Consider the following 22,046-nt stretch of genomic DNA (forward strand, 5'->3'; position numbering starts at 1 on the left):
TCCATTTTCACTTCTTCAACACATCCATCATCGAATCACTTTCATTTTAAGTATTCTCCATATTCTCTTAGAATTCTCCAGTTGAACACATCGGAATATAATTTTGGATACACGAATAGTGTGCATGTAAGTGCTATACTGGTAGCTAAACAAGCTCAATAGCTTTTTAAATCTATGTAGTCAAGCTACCATCTAACCCGCCCATAAACGAACTCAGACTCAACTCAACGAGCTCGGGTGCTCGTATCCATAAGTGAACTCGGACTCAACTCAATGAGCTCGGTTGCCTAGTTACATCTCAGGAACTCAGGCTCAACTCAACGAGTTCGGAACTCAACCATCCTAGTGACATGTCACTTGTACCCTAATCTATTCCCAAGGTTAAAATGGGAGTCTTTTCAATTACACATTCTGATCGCCTTCTTCGAAATATAGAAACCGATATTTGTTATCATCTCATACTTATCACGTTGTTCATATAATTTACATATTATCAAACAATAATTCACAAAGGCATAATATTTCATGGTAATAAATATCATATCATATAACTAACATTAAATCACGTAAAAGAAAAATTATGTTACTTTATTTACACATGAGCTTACCTCGATACAAAATATTAGCAATCGAGCCTATTCCTCGTAAACTTTGTTTTTCCCTCGATCACGACTTGAATCTTGTTTCTCTTGATTATGAAGCTTGGAAGTTGAAGAAACCCTAGCTATGGAGAGAGGTAAGGTTCGGCCAAGGCTTGATGAAGATGAACACATTTTGGCCTTAATTTTCCTTTTAATTAATTTTAATTACAAAGGAACTAAAATACCCTTAATACCTTTCTTTGAAAATTTTCATATACAAGCCCATTTTTGTCCAAAATTTTAGAAATTGGTCAAATTGCTATTTAAGACCTCCTCATTAATATTCCAAAGCAATTCATACTAAAAACTTCTAGAATACAAGTTTTACAAATTATTTAATAGTCCCTAATCTCAACTTAAGCACTTTATGCATAGAATTTCTTCACAAAATTTTCACATAATCATGCAATCCTATCATAAACCTCAAAATAATTATAAAATAATTATTTTTATCTCGAATTTGTGGTCACAAAACTACTATTCTGATTAGGTCCTAATTCAGGATATTACACAACTCGCAGAAATCGAAGAGAAATAAGGTGAAGCCTAAGATACACAGAGGAAGAGCAAGAGGACAACATCCACACCACAACCGAAGAGATGGCTGAAAATTAGGAAAAGTTGCTACCTCCTGCGATTGCTGCTGATCCAATAAATCAGAATCCTGTTCCACGCACTATGTATGATAATGCTAAACCTAATTTAACCGAAACTGAGTCAAGTATAGCTAGGCCTACTGTTGCTGCAAATAATTTTGAACTGAAACCTAACACAATTCAAATGATACAACAGTTTGTTTAGTTTGATGTTTTGCAGGATGAGGATCCAAACAATTACTTGGAAAATTATCTGGAGTTTTGTGAAACTTCTAAAATCATTGGTGTTTCTGATGATTCCATTCGCCTTCGTTTGTTTCCCTTTTCATTGAGGAACAAAGCTAAATAGTGGTTGAACTCGTTACCATGAGGGTCGATCACTACTTGGGAACAAATGACCAAAAAGTTTTTACTTAAATATTTTTTGTTGGCTAAAACGGCTAAGTTGAGGAATGACATCTCTTCTTTTGTAAGATGCATCTAGAAACACTCTATGATGCATGGGAGAGATACAAGGATCTTTTGAGAAGGTGCCCTCATCATGGGTTAGCACTTTGACTACAGGTTTAGACATTTTACAATGGTGTGAATCCCTTAACGAGGAAACTCATCGACGCAGCCGCCAGTGGAACTTTGAATAAAAAAACACCTGAAGCGGCTTACAAATTTATTGAGGAGATGTCATTGAATAACTATCAGTGTTTTCAACCTCAATGCGGTTACCATGTTATCTAACTAGGTAGAACTCTTAAATAAAAAGATTGACGGTTTGTGTGGTTCTACTCAGGCACATCCAGTGATGAGGTGCGATTCAAATGGAGGAGGAGCATGCATAGAATATCAACCCTTTAACCCTAGCATCAAGGAGTAACAAGTCCAATATATGGGTAACAATAACTCTAGACCTCAAAATAACCCATATAGTAATACTTATAATGCAAGTTAGAGGAACCATCCCAATTTCTCGAGAGCTTCCAAGGAAATCAAAGGCCACAACACCCTCCGAGTTCTCAACAACCATCTTACCAATAGGAAAAGAAGTCAAACCTTAAGGAGATGCTAACAAAGTTCATCTCGATATTGAAAACTCTCTTTTAGAATACCGAAACAGCACTTAAGAATCAACAAGTGTCGATCCAAGGGTGCGAAACTCAGATAGGCCAACTCACCAAATTGATTTCTAAACGACCACAAGGTAGGCTGCCGAGTAACACTGAATCTAACCCAAGGGAACAGCTCAATGCAATTACCATTCAAGATGAGGAAGGGTTAGTCGAACCTGAACCAAAATCGAGGCAAGGAATTATGGTAAGTAAAAGCAAAGGTGAGGTAGACCATAGTGAACAAACACCGGTAAGTAAAGAGTACAAACCTCGGGTGCCATACCCCAATGTGACAAGGAAAAACCGCACAGATGAACAATTCGGCAAATTTCTTAAATTATTAAAAAAATTACATATTAACTTACTGTTTATTGAAGCTATTTCGCAGATACCGAACGCAGTCAAATTCTTAAAGGAGTTTTTAACAAATAAGCAGAAGTTAGATGAGGCGTCGCATGTGGAGTTCAGTGCAATTGCTCAGCCATACTATAGAATAAGCTGGCTAACAAATTAAAATATCCAGGAGTTTTACGATTCCTTGTTTAATTGGTAGCTTAGATGTTAATAATGCTTTGGCTGATTTAGGGGCTAGCATCAATGTCATGTCTTATAAAATTTTTAAACAACAAGGTCTTGGGAAACCCAAACAAACTAGGATGAGCATTCAGTTAGCAAAAAAAAACAATCAGATTTCCTAGGGGTATTATTGAAGATGTACTCGTTAAAATTGAAAAAAATCATATTCCGAGTTGATTTTGTTGTTTTAGACATAGAAAAGGATAGTGATGTGCCTTTAATTTTAGGAAGGCCCTTTTTAGCAACTGCTAGAACTATAATTGATGTTGGTACAGGTGAACTGACACTTCGTGTGGGTGATGAAACAATCACTCTTGAAGCTCGTAATTCAAGTAACACATCAAATATCGAGGGTGATTGTATAAATCGTACCACTAGTACTGATCATGTGGTGCAAACTTCTTTGTAGGAAACACGTTTGAAGAGCACACATGAGCTATGTTTGAGTAATGACAAGGGACCCATCTATGAAGAATGAAGGCTACGAGTTGAGGAACTAGATGAATGGTGGACACATAAACTGAGGACACATGATAAACTAAAACCACGCCATGACGATCTCAATATCTCACCAAATCAACTTAAGGTTGGAGTCAAAGTACTACTAGATGTAGCAGACCCTCAGATTGCCACCTCTGAACCTAATGGAGAAATCCCTCTTACGGTACTTAGCATTTTCGCATACGGTACAGTCAAGGTAATTCATCCCAAATTCGGTACGTTCAAGGTAAATAGTACTCATCTAAAACCTTATTTTGATAAAATTGATAGGAGGGATAGGAGTGTAAACTCCTCGCACCACCATGACCACGCAACAGAGAGGTAAGTCGAGCTTAGACTATAAATAAGCGCTTCTCAGGAGGCAACTCGAGCACTAACAGTGTTAACTTCTTTAAATTTTAGTTTTTAACATTTAATTCACTAACTGAGCCACTGAACACAGGTTTTCCAGAACCCCACGACCAGGAACACGGGCCTGCGTTAGGCCTTGCCGATACCACGAAGGCAATACAGCTGTACGATACTGCCATGTGAAAACAGGGTAAAATTTTTCCCCAACACGAGAGTCAATAAGTTGCCACGGTCGTGTGACATGGCCGTGGGTGAATCTGTCAAAATAACACGGGCGTGTGCCACACCCGTGTCTAGAAGCTGTGGTTGAAACTAAGAAATTAACACGGGTGTGCGACACACCCATACCCACCACCCATGCTCGAGACTGTGAAATTAACACGGGCGTGTGCAACTATACATGGGTGTGGGAGAAGAGAACGAAGCAAGACATAGCTGTGCAACACGGTTGTGTGCACCAACACAGCCAACGAACACGGGTGTGGGACAAATTTTAGACGCGTCCAAATTTGAAAATCATGAAATACATGGGCTAAAATAAGGGTACACGGGCGTATCCCACGACCGTGTGCCCTAAAATCTATATAAAGCCCCCACTATTCATCATCCCCTTCCTCAAATATCAAACCCTATCCACCGGAATCCTTTCACACACCCTCCCTGCCACGCCTATGCGCCGACCATAGCACCACCATCGACGACCCAAACTCCTCCCTCTACCAAGCTATTACGTTTGTTCACTCTTTTCTCTCTATTCTCTTTAATTCTTTTACTAATTTTATGATTTTTTTTATTGTGTTACTTGACTATTTTGCTTAATATTCATGGTTCTAATGATAGTAATGCTTATGCTTTTTGCTAGAAATTTGCCATTTTAGTCGATACATTATGCTACATTCATCCATTTTTCTCTTGTTTCCATGGATTTCATGCTTACCCACACCATATTACATATTATCAATTCCCACATGCAGTCATTCACTAGGTATTCTATTTAGCACCATTCTCAGGTTCTTATTGTTAATAATGACTTGATATATCTTTCCATTAGGATTTAGTTACTTTTCGGAACATCTTCCCTTTTGCCTTGATGGTCATGAAAATATTCTTCTTTAATTTTAACATGCTTGCATGCCTTTCCACGCCATTCTTGGGGGGTATTCCTATAACTTTCTCTTGTCATTGTAGATAACATGTGAAATCCATGTGGCAAGAAAACTGTCGTCCCCGCCTTAAAGAAGCGGAAAGGAGCAGCGTCATCCTCGGGTCCCACTACCGAGATCGGACACCCATTCCTCCAATTCCCATAAGGACCGTAGGAGGAACTATTTTAAATACTACGGGCTCGACCCCTAGGTGTGGGCCGCTGCATTGACTAGGTCATATTTGAACAAATCCAACTGGTAGATGCGGTCCGAGCCCTTCTGTTGACTGACCCATGGGGGCTCTTCTTTGAGATCGTCGAGCTGACATACCTCGAGCTCACACTCAAACTCTGTTCGACCTTCCACATCCAAGTAGTTATGACAGAGTTCGATGATCCCAGAATAGTCCAGTTCTGTCTCGGCGATTTAGTCAGCTGGTTGAGCTTCCTGAGTTCAGTGTCGCTTTGGGGCTCTATACGAAGGAGTTCAAGGACGACGATGATTTTGACACCCTCCATCGCCACATCCACTTGTATCCCTCCAACTACTGGAGGGCCCTCCTTCTTGCTTCGGCCACCTATGACGCTAGCCGCTCCAAGGCATCGGCCCTCGTTCTATCCTTAAGGTACTTACACGCCATCTTGGCCCACACTCTGTCAGGGCGGCAGGAGAGCACCGGCGTCGTCAACACTCACGATGCCTACATTTTATGGAGTATGGCGAACGGGCACATCTTTGACCTTGCCTATTTCATTACCTTAGTCGTTCGCCTTCAAACGGAGCGGCATAGGAGAGGAGTCATTTCTATTGGCCCCTATGTGACTCGACTGGTACGATATTTTAGTCTCCTCAACACGGCAACGCAAGCATCCTCTTTCACTCTAATCGGCCGGATGTCCCCATAGGGCATCTCGAGTATGCTACATATGAGGATCGAGCGATGACGTGGAGTTGACCCTCTCCAGTATCGTTTGGTCCAGTCCACCGAGGAGGAGGACCTAGAGGACATTACTGATGATGTCCCTTCACGTCATGAGGACCTACCGTCTCAGCCACCACCCATCCATCGTCCAGTTCATGCAGTGGCTTCACTTTCTCACATCTCTGAGCGCCTTACTCAATTTCAGCTATAGTGTTTTCAGTTCTTTGATCACATTGATGCTACTTTACATTAGATTTGTCAGCACTTTCACATCTCATCGCCAGCACTGTAACACCCCGTACCCGAGACCGTTGCCGGAGTCAAACACGAGGTGCTAACAGACTTAATTCATTTATTTTCACAGTCCATTTTAAAAATTTCCAGACAAGCTGGCTAACTGCGTCACTGTCACCTTAAAAATCATATCTTGAGTTCCAAAACTCGAAAACCAGTTTCATAAATTTTACCTGAAACTAGACTCACATATCCATGTACAAATGTTTTTCTAGAATTTTTTGTTGAGCCAATTAGTACAGTTTATTAGTTAAATTCTCCCCTATTTCAGGGTTCGACTACTCTGACCTTCATGCATTACGACTTAGATATCTCCTTGTACAGGGCTTCAATACTTATGCCGTTTGTTTCTAAAGAAACTAGACTCGAAAAGGAATTTGTACATATAGGGAATGACTTCTAATTATCTCTGGTTAATTTATAGTGAATTTCCAAAGTCGGAATAGGGGATCTAAAAATCGCTATATTCCTGTTTCACGAAAACTTAAGCATCTCATAAAATACGGCTCATATGATCTTTTCGTTACTTTCATACGAAAATAGATTCATCAAGGTTAGATTACATAATTTATTCACTATTTAATTCCATTCCTACTATTTTTAGTGATTTTTCAAATCCACACCACTGCTGCTGTCAGCATCTGTTTTTAAGGTAAACTTTACCTATTTCATGGTTTTCCATGAATCAACTGGAATTTGTCATACAAAGCACCAAAATGATAATGATTAACCATTCCAATGGCTAATCGTTACCAAACATTTCCATACCTCTCAATGAACAACATACAAAACGATTATAATGCTATGCTCAAAGTATATATAACATGAATCAACAACCATATTTCTCTTCTACTTCCTACCATGGCCGAATGCATCAAGACACCATACCATTTCAATTTTGGTCATGGGTTAAATAAAGAACTTAATGTCTAACTCAAAAATGCTAAAAAGAAAATCCAAGAGTCATCAATCCACCATCACATGTATCATTACAAAGCTTCACATTTAGCATGCAAATGACATCAACACAAATCCACCTTAGCCGAAACTTAACTCATCTTCATGCCTCATCACCACAACATCAAACACCAACCAAGAAGACAACACCCATGGCCGAATATCATCTCCATCACATAGCAAAGATTTAAACCATGGGCTAGGTAGAACTCAAGCTAACAACTAAAAACATGCATGAATCTCATGGAACAACATCAAACATACCTCCTTCTAAACACCAACCAACCGAACATGAAGCAAGAAAATCCTCTTCTTCTTCCTTCCTCAAGTCACGGCAATGGAGGAGTAGCCTAGCTCATTTTTTTTTCTTTTTCTCTTTCTCCTCCTACTAACCACTATTATTTTATTACCCATGCTCCTTATTTTATCATTCCTCCCATAAAACACTAACATAACATGTTTATGACATGTTTTACCCATCACATTTTGTCCACCCTCATTGTCATGGCCGGCCACTACCAATTAAGTGGGGAAATTGACATGCAAGTCCACCCTTTTTAATTACATGCACTAATAGATCCTTATAGATTAACCTATCATATTACACAAGTGTCACACATAAGTCCTATTAACTAAATTCACATGCAATTAACTAAATCGAAGCTTAAAACTTTCACACATTCATATTCGCATATTTTAGACAATAATTATCATATTCAAATAATTTGGTGACTCGGTTTAGAGGTCCCGAAACCGCTTTCCGACTAGGGTCACTTTAGGGCTGTCACAACTCTCCCCCACTTAAGAAATTTTCGTCCTCGAAAATCTTACCGGTAAATAGGTTTGGGTATCATTCTTTCATAGAGTTCTCGGGTTCCCAAGTAGCTTCTTCCATCCCGTGTTGGAGCCATAACACTTTTACTAAAGGAACCTTTTTGGTTCGCAACTCTTTCACTTCACGAGCAAGGATACGAATTAGTTCTTCTTCATAACTCATATCGGCTTGAATTTCAACCTCGGAGGGACTTATTATGTGCGAAGGATCAGATCTGTAACGTCGAAGCATCGAAACATGAAAAACGTTGTGGATCCTTTCAAGTTTAGGGGGTAAAAGCAACCTATATGCAGCTGGACCAACTCGTTCGGAGATTTCATACGGCCCAATGAATCTCGGACTCAATTTGCCCTTACGGCCAAATCTGAGTATCTTTTTCCAAGGTGAAACTTTAAGAAACACTTTGTCTCCCACCTGATACTTAATGTCTTTTCGTTTCAAATCCGCGTACGACTTCTGACGATCTGTGGCTGCTTTCAGACTTTCACGGATTACTTTTACTTTCTGTTCAGCATCTTTAATCAAATCAACTCCGAAAATTTTACTTTCACCGAGCTCGGTCCAAAACAATGGTGTACGGCATTTACGACCGTACAAAGCCTCGTAAGGTGCCATCTTAATACTTGATTGAAAACTATTGTTGTAAGCGAATTCAATCAAAGGTAAATACCGCTCCCATGAACCACTAAACTCGAGGATGCAACATCTCAACATATCCTCAAGTATCTGAATTATCCGCTCGGATTGACCATCGGTTTGGGGGTGAAAAGTGGTGCTAAAATGCAACTTGGTACCCAAAGCTTCTTGCAATTTCTTCCAAAATCGTGAGGTGAATCTCGGATCTCTATCCGACACAATAGAATTAGGTACCCCGTGTAATCTCACAATCTGAGAAACATACAATTCAGCTAGTTTATCCAATGAAAAATCCGTGCGTACGGGGATAAAGTGAGCCGACTTAGTCAGTCTATCAACAACAACCCAAATCGCATCTTTCTTACTTGCCGACACTGGCAACCCAGATACAAAATCAATCGTGACTCGATCCCATTTCCATTCAGGTATCATGATCGACTGAAGTAAACCCGTAGGCACTTGATGTTCCGCCTTCACTTGCTGACATACTAAGCACTTCGAAACAAAATCAGAAATGTCTCGTTTCATACCATGCCACCAAAATTGACGTCTCAGATCGTTGTACATTTTCGTACTCCCCGGGTGAATTGACATTCGGCTACAATGAGCTTCGTTCAGAATCATCGAAATAAGTTCTGAATTTCTTGGAACACACAAATGACTTCTGAACCTCAAACAATCTTCATCATCAATTTGAAACTCTGATTCCATATTCGAAACACATTCAGCTCGTTTTGCAACCAGTTCATCATCGACTTTCTGAGCTTCACGAATTTGATGAATCAACAATGGTTTGGCCTTTAATTCTGCCACTAACACATTGTCGGATAGAACAGACAAGTGTACATTCATCGCTCGTAAAGCAAACAATGATTTACGACTTAAGGCATCCGCAACCACATTAGCCTTTCCCGGGTGATAGTCAATGACAAGCTCATAATCTTTCAACAACTCGAGCCAACATCTTTGTCGCAGATTCAAGTCTCTTTGAGTCGTCAAATATTTGAGACTTTTGTGATCTGAATATACATGGCACTTCTCACCAAATAAGTAATGTCGCCATATTTTCAAAGCGAACACGATGGCAGCTAGTTCAAGATCATGGGTCGGATAATTTTTCTCATGTGGCTTCAGTTGTCTCGACGCATAAGCTACAACTCGACCCTCTTGCATCAATACGCAACCCAACCCAAGTAGGGATGCATCACTATAAATGACAAACTCTTTGCCTGATTCGGGCTGCACTAGTACTGGAGCTTCAGTCAAACAAGTTTTCAGTTGATCGAAACTTTTCTGACACTTTTCTGTCCATTCAAACTTAACATCTTTCTGAAGTAGTTTCGTCATTGGTGTGGCTATCATCGAGAAACCCTTTACAAAGCGTCTGTAGTAACTGGCAAGTCCCAAAAAGCTCCGAACTTCAGTAATATTTCTCGGAGGCTTCCAGTTAAGTATGGCCGAAATTTTGTTCGGATCAACTCGAATACCCGATGCAGATACCACATGACCCAAGAAGCTAACCTCTCTTAACCAGAACTCACACTTACTGAACTTAGCATATAACTGCTTATCCCGTAAAATTTGCAACACTAATCCCAGGTGTTCAGCATGATCGATTTCATTTCTCGAATAGACCAAAATACCATCGATAAACACAACTACAAACCGATCCAAATACGGTCTGAAGATCCGATTCATCAAATCCATAAATACCGCGGGGGCATTAGTGAGCTCAAACGGCATCACTTAGAATTCGTAGTGACCATATCTCGTTCTGAAAGCATTTTTGGGTATATCCGAATCTCGAATTCGCAACTGATAATAACCCGATCTCAAATCTATCTTTAAAAACATCGAGGCTCCCTTTAGTTGATCAAACAAATCATCAATACGCGGTAACGGATATTTATTCTTTATTGTCACTTTATTCAGCTGACGATAGTCGATGCACAACCTCATGGTTCCGTCCTTCTTTTTCACAAACAATACTGGTGCACCCCAAGGTGAGAAACTTGGTCGAGCAAAACCCCTATCCGTCAACTCTTGCAACTGAGCTTTCAACTCTTTTAACTCGGTTGGTGCCATACGATACGAAGCTATCGAAATCGGTGTAGTCCCAGGTACAAGCTGAATACCAAACTCTACCTCCCGAACGGGTGGTAAACCCAATAATTCTTCGGGAAAAACATCCGGGTATTCACAAACCACTGGCACAGATTCAGGCTTCTTTTCTAACTCTTTGTCATCAAGTACATACGCAAGGTATGCTTCACACCCCTTTCTTACATATTTCTGAGCCAACATCGATGATATTACAACTAGCAACCTATTCAAGTCAATAGACTCAACTCAGATTATCTCGTTATTTACACACCTTAAATCGATGGTTTTTCTTTTGCAATTTACAATTGCATCATGTACGGTCAACCAATCCATACCGAGGATAACATCAAATTCGTCAAATGGTAAAAGCATCAAATCGGCCGGAAAACAGGAACCTCGGATTACTAGGGGACATTTCTTGCACACTTTGTCGACAAGCACGTAACGACCCAAAGGATTTGACACCCGAATTACAAACTCAGTAGACTCAACAGGTAGAGTCTTACAGGATGCTAAGGTTTCACATATATAAGAATGAGTAGAACCAGGGTCAATCAAAGCAATCACATTAGTATCAAAGAGAGTAAAAGTACCAGTAATAACATCTGGCGAGGAAGCATCCTCGCGTGCGCGTATAGCGTAAGCTCTAGCAGGAGCAAGAGCCTCAGATCTGGTTGTAGCATCTCTAGATCCTCTCTGACCGCCACTAGCATTGCCCGTATTTCTAGATGGTCTACCCCGAGCAGTAGTAGCACCAGGTTTCCCACTCTGATTTACGTTCTGTTCAGACAATCTCGGGCAATCTTTAATAAAGTGGTCAGCTGATCCGCACTTGTAACAGGAGCGGTCATGGAATCTACAACTCCCCAAATGCCATTTACCACAATACTAACACTCCATTCTGTCTCGACGATCATTTCCAACACTGGCGACTGAAGTGACTCGTGCACTCACAGGGGGTCAATCACGATCTCGTCTAGAAAAACCCGAAGTGTCTCTAGATCGGCCTAAATCATCTCTAAATTTCTTCGATGACTGTTGAAAGGGCCTCCCCGAAGACCTCTTACGAAACTCCTTTGCTCCCATATCAGCTTTTCTTTTCTCCATACTGAGCTCCTCGGCTTTGCAAGCTCGCTCGACAAGTACCACAAATTCTTGAATTTTCAAAATGCCAACATACAGCTTTATATCATCATTCAGTCCATCCTCGAAACGTTTACACATCACGGCTTCTGAAGAAATGCATTCTCGAGCGTACCGGCTAAGCCTTACAAACTTTCGTTCATAATCGGTAACCGACATGGAACCTTGTTTAAGTTCAAGAAATTCCTTCCATTTTTTGATCCATGAATCTCTGACTGATATACTTTTTCCGAAACTCGATTTGGAAAAACTCCCAAGTTACTTGCTCTCTGGGCACAACAGAAGTCAACGTATTCCACCAATAGTAGGCAGAATCACGTAGCAAGGAGATAGTACACTTTAGGCACTCATCGGGTGTGCAAGATAGCTCATTGAGTACCCGAATAGTGTTGTCCAACCAAAATTCAGCTTGCTCAGCATCATCGCTGTCCGTAGCTTTAAATTCAATAGCCCCGTGTTTTCGGATTCTGTCAACTGGGGGCTTATTTAACCTTATTTGGTCAGTTGCCGGAGGTATTGTAGGTGCGGGGGTGGTATTAGTCGGGAATGGAGGTTGTGGAACAGCCGTATTAGTTCGAATGTATTGGTTGAACCAATCATTCATCACGCTATAAAAAGCTTGTCTAGCTTCATCATTCGGATTACTAGCAATAGGTTGAGAGTCCGCCGGCGCCGTCCCTTGTGCGGGAGCAGGCGCTACACTTTCAAGATCATCAGCTACCGCTCGGTTGGGATCGGGATCCATTACTATAAATAAACACATTTTCAATTGTCAGAAATCACCACACTATCAAATAATCACATACTGGCATGTATAGCTAGACCCAAAAGTATTACGGTAGTCCTAGAATCGACTAAACCGTAGCTCTGATACCAATAAAATTGTAACACCCCGTACCCGAGACCGTTGCCGAAGTCGAACACGAGGTGCTAACAGACTTAATTCATTTATTTTCACTGTCCATTTTAAAAATTTCCAGACAAGCTGGCTAACTGCGTCACTGTCACCTTAAAAATCATATCTTGAGTTCCAAAACTCGAAAACCAGTTTCGTAAATTTTACCTGAAACTAGACTCATATATCCATCTACAAATATTTTTCTAGAATTTTTGGTTGGGCCAATTAGTACAAGGTTCAACTACTCTGACCTTCATGCATTACGACTTAGATATCGCCTTGTACAGGGCTTCAATACTTATACCGTTTGTTTCTAAAGAAACTAGACTCGAAAAGGAATCTGTACATATAGGGCATGACTTCTAATTATCTCTGGTTAATTTATAGTGAATTTCCAAATCAGAACAGGGGATCCAGAAATCGCTCTGGCCCTGTTTCACGAAAACTTAAGCATCTCATAAAATACGGCTCATATGATCGTTTTGTTACTTTCATATGAAAATAGATTCATCAAGGTTCGATTAAATAATTTATTCACTATTTAATTCCATTCCTACTATTTTTAGTGATTTTTCAAATCCACACCACGGTTGCTGCCAGCATCTGTTTTTAAGGTAAACTTTACCTATTTCATGGTTTTCCATGAATCAACTAGAATTTGTCATACAAAGCACCAAAATGATCATCATTAACCATTCCAATGGCTAATAGTTACCAAACATTTCCATACCTCTCAATGAACAACATACAAAACGATTATAATGCTATGCTCAAAGTATATATAAGCCATTTTCGCATGCCTATCCAAATTTATACAAAACCAAAGGGTACATGACCAACAACAAAAAGGGTAGTCCTATACATGCCATTTTCAGAGTTCAACCAAAAGTGTACCAAAAGGGCTTGATAGTGTGGAGGACTTCGACTTCGACGATCCCGAGTCCGATAGCTGACGAACCAAAATCTATAAAACAGAGATTCAAAGAACAGAGTAAGCATTTAATGCTTAGTAAGTTTTGAGCAATGAAATTAGGCACAACTGAAGTATAGCATTCATATAACTAAACGGATAATTTCATATACACATATTCTCAAAAATCAGTCCTACTTCACATTTCCAACCTTTATATTCACACATATGGGATCAACTTAAGCAAAGGCCGGAAGCTCATTAATTGTCTGAGCGAATAATATTTAAAAGGAATCAACTACTCCAATGCATATACGAAACGTACCTCATCGTTGGGATTTTACGAGCGTATTAATTGAAATTATAACAACAAGATCGCTCATTCCCAAACCAAGTACCTTCGGAATTTAGCCGGATATAGCTACTTGCTCAAATGCCTTTGGGACTTAGCCCGGTTATACTAACTCGCACAAGTGCCTTCGGGACTTAGCCCGGTTATAGTAACTCGCACAAATGCCTTCGGGACTTAGCCCGGTTATAGTAACTCGCACAAATGCCTTCGGGACTCAGCTCGGATATAGTAACTCGGACAAATACCTTCGGGCTTAGCCCGGAATCAGTCGCTAGCACAAATGCTTTCGGGACTTAGCCCGGTTATCATCCGAATATCCATGCACATATCAATAAATCATGACACATCTATATTTCATTTTCATAACTAGAATTCAAACACAAGTCACTTATCAAGCATTATCATTTTCGGCTCAATAGTTACATACAAAGAGCATGATTTTGATTTACTTAAAACATGATCTAATCAAATCATAATCTAAGATCCATTACTCAAAAACTTACCTCGGATGTTGTCGAACGATTTCGGCGGCTATTCGATCACTTTTTCCTTTCCCTTATCCAACTTTGGTCCTCTAAGCTCTTGAGCTAATTCAAACAAATTTAACTTATTAAAGTCTCATTATGCTAGCTTATGGCCGAATATGACAAGGAGTTTGATAGGTCATATGTCCACCTTTAGCTCAAATACAAAATGGTCATATGCATTTTTAATCACATTAAGCAATTTAATACAATTAATCTAACATTTCCTCATGTGCACCTTTATGACCGAATACACACATCATTAACCTAATATCAATTAACTAAGCACTTTAACAAATTCCCCTTGAGCCGATTATCTAAGTCAAGATAGATTCATCATTATGCTCGCCTATAACCGAATACATGCAACACCAATCTATCTCATGTGGCCGAATATGCATGTCTATGTTGAGGCCAATTATATGCTTAATACTTCCTACAAATATGGTTACTTGTATTGACTACATACCATTTTGTTTCAAGTTCAAAACTCGGTTAATACACATATATACACTAGTAATAAAATACTAACATTTGCACTTCACCTTACTACCATTTTTCATCCAAATAACATGAATCAACAACCATATTTCTCTTCTACTTCCTACCATGGCCGAATGCATCAAGACACCATACCATTTCAATTTTGGTCATGGGTTAAACAAAGAACTTAATGTCTAACTCAAAAATGCTAAAAAGAAAATCCAAGAGTCATCAATCCACCATCCCATGTATCATTACAAAGCTTCACATTTAGCATGCAAATGACATCAACACAAATCCACCTTAGCCGAAACTTAACTCATCTTCATGCCTCATCACCACAACATCAAACACCAACCAAGAAGACAACACCTATGGCCGAATATCATCTCCATCACATAGCAAAGATTTAAACCATGGGCTAGGTAGAACTCAAGCTAACAACTAAAAACATGCATGAATCTCATGGAACAACATCAAACATACCTCCTCCTAAACACCAACCAACCGAACATGAAGCAATAAAATCCTCTTCTTCTTCTTCCTTCCTCAAGTCACGGCAATGGAGGAGTAGCCTAGCTCATTTTTTTTTCTTTTTCTCTTTCTCCTCCTACTAACCACTATTATTTTATTACCCATGCTCCTTATTTTATCATTCCTCCCATAAAACACTAACATAACATGTTTATGACATGTTTTACCCATCACATTTTGTCCACCCTCATTGTCATGGCCGGCCACTACCAATTAAGTGGGGAAATTGACATGCAAGTCCACCCTTTTTAATTACATGCACTAATAGATTCTTATAGATTAACCTATCACATTTCACAAGTGTCACACATAAGTCCTATTAACTAAATTCACATGCAATTAACTAAATCGAAGCTTAAAACTTTCACACATTCATATTCACATATTTTAGACAATAATTATCATATTCAAATAATTTGTTGACTCGGTTTAGCGGTCCCGAAACCACTTTCCGACTAGGGTCACTTTAGGGCTGTCACAAGCACCACGTCGCGAACCATCCGTCGATGACAATGTTTAAAGACTTTTTATTTATTATTTTTATTTTCACTTTTATCTTTATTTATCTTCTTAAAGTACTTCTTATTTTATTTTTCTTTAATACTATTTCATTTTTAGGTTCTATAATTTTTATTGAACAATTTGTATTTTTGGCTATTTCTTTACGAGTAATTATGCTTCTTCTTATCTCCTAAAGAGTTCTTAATTGTATCACAGTTATAATGAGCTCCAAAGCTCACCATCACTTAGGAACTTGAAACTCCACTGAAAAAGGTTCTCCACGACTGCCATGTCCTGTCCGACCACCATGATAACCTCTTCGCTGGACACTGTGGTTGTGGAACCCAACCTCTACCACCACCGGAGTATTCTCCTCCAATCTCATCATTGCCTTGGTCGATTATTCTCTATAACTCTAATTCAAGGATTCCATTCATTATTCAAGAAGTTTCACTTCTCTCCCTTTCTTATGATCTTATATCTATATTTTCAGTAGATCTATCTTTGTACAATGAGGACAATGTACATCTTAAGTGTGGCGGGTTATTTATATCATTATAAAAAAAATCCCTAAATTTAATCTTATTCTCATGTGAATCACTCATATCACTATTAGATTGAATTTTGATTATTTTATGATTTTTATTGATATGTCTTGAATTAAAACATAGGCATTTATGCATTGACTGTTTAAACTTGAAACAAATTAAGGAATCAAGCATGAAAAGTTGATCCTTGAGAATTAAAAATTTTTAGGTTGTTTCCCCAAGTTTAGGTATTATCTTGAGTTGAAATTCACAGGTTAAACATAAAAAAAGCCATAATTTTTGTGAGATTTTGAGCCTCTAAAGCATTTATTATTTCTTTTATGCTTACTTTTATTGTTGCTTTGAGTGCGTCAATATCAAATCGTTATTCTAGAACTTGCTTGATTATGCGTGTCAAGACCACACCATTGATTTATATGTCGAGATGATAAATGCACTTAAGTTTAACCCACTTACTCCATAAAACTCTACCCTCATAATTAACCCTTAGTGAACACCTTTGAGCCTAACAAGCCATTCATTGATTTACCCTCAATATTAACCCATAACCCATTATTGTTGAAATCCCCTAATTTGATCCTTATTTTTTGTCGAGATTTGATTTGAATTAATTGCTTAGCTATGTTTTATTTTTCATTGTAATAATTAGCAAAGTTCTATATTATTTGACTTGTTCTTAAAAAAAAACATACATACATATTAGTAGTAATTCTTTTTTTTTGAGCTTAAATATTTAGATTCCTTATCCCATGAAGAAAAGCTCAATTCTAGGATTTTCTAATTAGAAATGTAATTTATCAAGTTGTAGTATTTTTCTAGTTAGGTAATTTTTCAATGCAATCTCGATTCTAACCTTCTTTTTCAGCTCGTGACCACACCCCTAACCAAAGCCACGTTACAACCCTCTAAAAACCTTTTGATTGATGTATCATCTCAAGTTATAGTGGTAGAGATTTGATTTTCACGCAAGCCTATGGTAATAACATTTCATATTGACTAATGAGTGTTTCATTTGTTATCCTTAAACACTTTGAATGATTTGAGTGAATCCTTAGTGAGAATGTTAAAACTCTGTGATATTTTGAATCAAAGGTAATCACTTAATGAGGGGAGACACCTAGGTTTTCGTGATAAAATGCTCAACTTGGAATGTTTCAAACTTTGATATTCTTCTAGCTGGATTCTCAATATATGATTACTTATGGATTATTTTGAGACATTATTGATAGGAAATATAAGATGAGAAGAATTGATTTTGATTGTGAGTTGAGGATTTTGCTTGAGGACAAGCAAACGCTTAAGTGTGGAGGTATTTGATAAACCGTAATTTATACATATTTTATACCATGCTTAGCACATTTATGGATGACTTTTTCCTTAGATTTGGTGAATTAATTGCTCCTAATCCTTTAATTTCATGTTTTATACCTAAGTGAGCACAAGAGAGTAAAAGAAACGAGAAACGGGCTGAAAACAGAGAAAATGGACCAACATGTGAAATTAACATGACTTGGACTTCCGTACACGGGTAGACCACACGCTCGTGTCTATTTAACAGCCTTGAACACGGATTGAAGAAATCAAACACAGACGTGTCCCTGTCGAGCCCAAATCTAGTCCTATTCGGAAAAGGCCACTTTTGAGGGTTCTTAGGCGTTCTAAAGTCTATATAAACACCCCAGAGGAGGATTAAAGAGACACACGCAGTAGGAGGCAAGGAATTACTCGGAGGAAGCCGATTGATCTATCTCAGAAGCCAGATTCACCTTCAAGACTGAAGATCTCCCTTCAATTCCCTTCAAGAGTTCTTGGGTTTTCTTTATGTTTTGTTATCATTATTCTTTTGAGATGATTTCTTTCATAAATATGAACTAAACCCTCTAAATACCTAAGGGGAATAAAACTTAAGATGGATCTTGTTATTATTTTCTGAATTGTATGATAAATATTTAACCTGTTCTTAATTATGAGTTCTCAATTCTTGCTTCAATATTCCAGGATATTATTTCAAGTATAGATGTGCTTAATCAGAGCAGCAAAAGTCCCAGTCTAAGAGTAGATCTAACATAATTAAGCAGAGTTGATTGCATGCCTAGAGATAGGGTGGAATAATTTTGTCGGATTAGGGTGAAACCTAATAAAGGGATCCATAGATCGAGTTAATGCAACACTAGGGGTGTTAATTAGAAAGAGATTTCAATTAATAAACCTAGGGTTAGATATTGTTAATCTCGAGAGAGATAATAATATAAATTATAGATTTCTACAGATCAAGTCAAATGAGTAAATCGTCTGATTCAGAGTCAATAACAAGTGAAGTCTAGGTGGATTTTTCCCTTAGTTATTGTCCAAATCATTCAGTTTTCCCAAAAGTTATTTGCCCAATTTACTTTCTGTGCATTCTTAGTTTAGTAATTAGTTTAGATAAAACAAAACCTTTATTTTTAGGCTAGATAATAAAAAGAAAGTAAATACTAATACTCTTGGTTCCTTTGGGTTCGACACTCTAGTCTTGCCATAAACTATACTACAGCTCGATAAGGCGCGCTTGCCTTTGTTGTGATAATAGTTAGTTTCAAGAACGGTCAATTATAAATAAATTTTAAAAATTATCACACTTCAAATCATCATGATCAGCTGCAACTTGTTATATTTGTACCTTCGGGTGTTAGCGTTAAGTATTGTAAGTATGGTTATCTTTTAGTTGTTGAATCATTGTCTAAAACAGGTTTTAATTCATGTTTAGGAGGTTATTGAGTGGCTATGGATTTTTTACTGGTGCTATAGACGTGCGAATTCTCCAGTGTTCGTTCAAGGTAAGGGGTTTAGTGGTTTTAAGTTGGAATATCTCATCAAGTTTTCGATCAAATAACAATTTAAGTGACTAAATTGGGAAATATTGGTCAAATATAGGTGCTGGATATCTCAGGGGTGTTTCTACATTGAAAATATACTAGGTGGTCGTGTGGTGTGCCGTGTGCCACAACATGAGTGCGTGATCGACGAGGCTAGGCGGTGTGCACCAGACACAGCTGTGTGATGGCCAGGCAAGTCGTGTGATCCACACTACCAAGGCAAATTTGGGTCGTGTGGGCCTACACGGGTAGACCACACGTGTGTGTGGTGTAACACCCCTAACCCATAACCGTCGTCGGAATAGGTTAAGAGGTAGTACCAGACTTGTAACTTAATTCAAAATAATCATTTATCAAATAATTCTCTTACTGCAGTCAATATCATTCATTCACATTCCATATGTACTCAAAACAAGCATACAAAGCTTTAATCATACATTCAGGACTAATTCGGTAACATATTTAAAATTTCAAATACTTAGAAAAATTTCATGGTTACAATGGCCACACGGCCGTGTGCCCAGATCGTGTGCCTCACACGGCTAATAGACATGCCCGTGTCTTAGACCGTGTGAATACAGAGCATACATACTGACTTATGTCACACAGCTGGAGACTTGCCCGTTTGCCTTGGCTGTGGTCGAAACTGACTTGGGTCACACGGTTAACCACACGCCAGTGTGTCTTGCTTGTGTACCCTTCAAAAAGTCCACACACGCCCATATGTCAACGCTGTGTGACTCACACGACCACCAAACACGCCTATGTGCTAGGCCGTGCTTGAGACTGACTTTAATTTGTAGGACTACCACAGAGGACACTCGGCTGTGTAACACAACCATGTGTCGCACACGGCTGAGACACACGCTCGTGTCTCTGCCCATGTGGACAAAAATAGGCCATTTGCGAGGCCAATTTTCCACCCTAATCTCAAGCACACAAAACAACCAAAATTGTATCATTTCAATACACTTATAGGCAGCCAAATTCACCAAAGCATTCACATATCATGCCATTTAAACACAACCATTTCAACATCACCTAAACAAGCCACACATAAGACATCAAATACATCACATTACTGACCTTTCAAACACATACCATAAGCCAACTTAAATGGCTAAAACATACCAACATTTATAACCAAAAGTAAGCCGAATCTCATGGCTAAAATCTTAAGAGAAAACATATCATATAATCACTAGCCTATACATGTCATACTTCAATATTCACATTTCCCAAAAGGTACCAAAATAGAGTTCGATAGTGTGGTGATGATCCTCGACGATTCTCGAGCTTCCAGTAGCTTCGATAATCTATAAAATAATTAAAAAATACGCAAAGTAAGCTTTCAAAAGCTTAGTAAGCTATATGCAAATAAACTTATCACATAACACAATTCTAAACTAATTCATTCATATAGCTCATGGAAAAATACAATGACATATCCATATGTCTCATATATCTCATTTGATCACAATTCACTTACATATATTACATCTTATTCTCATAATAATTCATACATATATCATATGTCTACAACTGTACATATACTTACCTTTCATTCTCAAACATGATATACATTTCAAACGTACCCGAATTGGATACACATTCACATAATCATTCATTTCTCAGAATGCCGTTGAACCATACAGAATCAAATAGGATACGTGGATACATCAAAAAGCTCAAACAATGCCAACGTCCTAGACGTGTTCTTACATGTAATCAAATATCGATGACACTATCCGAGATAGGGTCTTACACGAAGTCAAATACAATTTCGATTTCCTAGACATGGTCTTACATGTAAATCTCAAATCAATGCCAATGTCCTAGACGTGGTCTTAGATCAAATCACATATCAAAATCCTATGTCATGACATATGTATCCTAACTATTCCTATGGTTTGTACGGGGCTTTCGGATGTCTTCATATTACCGAAACTTTCTCAATTTCACATATTCAGCTCTATAGCTATTCATCACAATTCAATATCATATAAGCATGAATAAATCAATTCAAACACATTTATTTGTATATAGACTTAGCTCATACGAGAATGAACGGAAACGAACGCCTATTCAACTACTTTCGACTTTTCCCGATCTAATTCTGTTTTCTTTAGTTCTTGATCTATACATATTCAAATTTAACTCCTTTATTCACCAAATCATTCAATTCAATACAAAAAATATAATTAGGGCATTTTACAAATTAGCCCTCATATTTTCACATTTTGACATTTTAGTCCTTAATTAACAAAATCACAAAATACACAAAATGCCCTTATAGACATACAAAGCCGAATATTCATGTAGTTCATATAAGCCCATATCTTTCATTTATCTCACATTTTAGTCCCTCAATTTACAAATTTCACAATTTAACCCATAATAATCAAATTCATCAAAAATCCCAATACAAAACATATTTATCTATCACGCATCTTTTATTTTTCATCAATTAACATCACAAAGCTCACAATTTCATCAATGGATCAACTCAAAATATTCAATAATTTCATGAATTTAAGCATGGGCTAGCTAGAACACATAACAACGATCACAAAAACATAAAAATCATCGAAAATAGAACAAAATCGGACATTTAATAAAGCATGGACATGGTCGAACC

General features: G+C 38.2%; 1 non-coding gene across 1 annotated transcript; it reads right to left on the reverse strand.

Moving 5' to 3' along the window:
- Positions 1-1,679: 1,679 nt before the first annotated feature.
- LOC121210354 (small nucleolar RNA R71) lies at positions 1,680-1,785 on the reverse strand. The gene has a single exon (XR_005905467.1). It is a non-coding gene; the product is annotated as a small nucleolar RNA R71 (small nucleolar RNA).
- Between the last annotated feature and the right edge of the window lie 20,261 nt (positions 1,786-22,046).

Source organism: Gossypium hirsutum, chromosome A11 (assembly GCF_007990345.1).
Source record: "Gossypium hirsutum isolate 1008001.06 chromosome A11, Gossypium_hirsutum_v2.1, whole genome shotgun sequence".
NCBI lineage: Eukaryota > Viridiplantae > Streptophyta > Magnoliopsida > Malvales > Malvaceae > Gossypium > Gossypium hirsutum.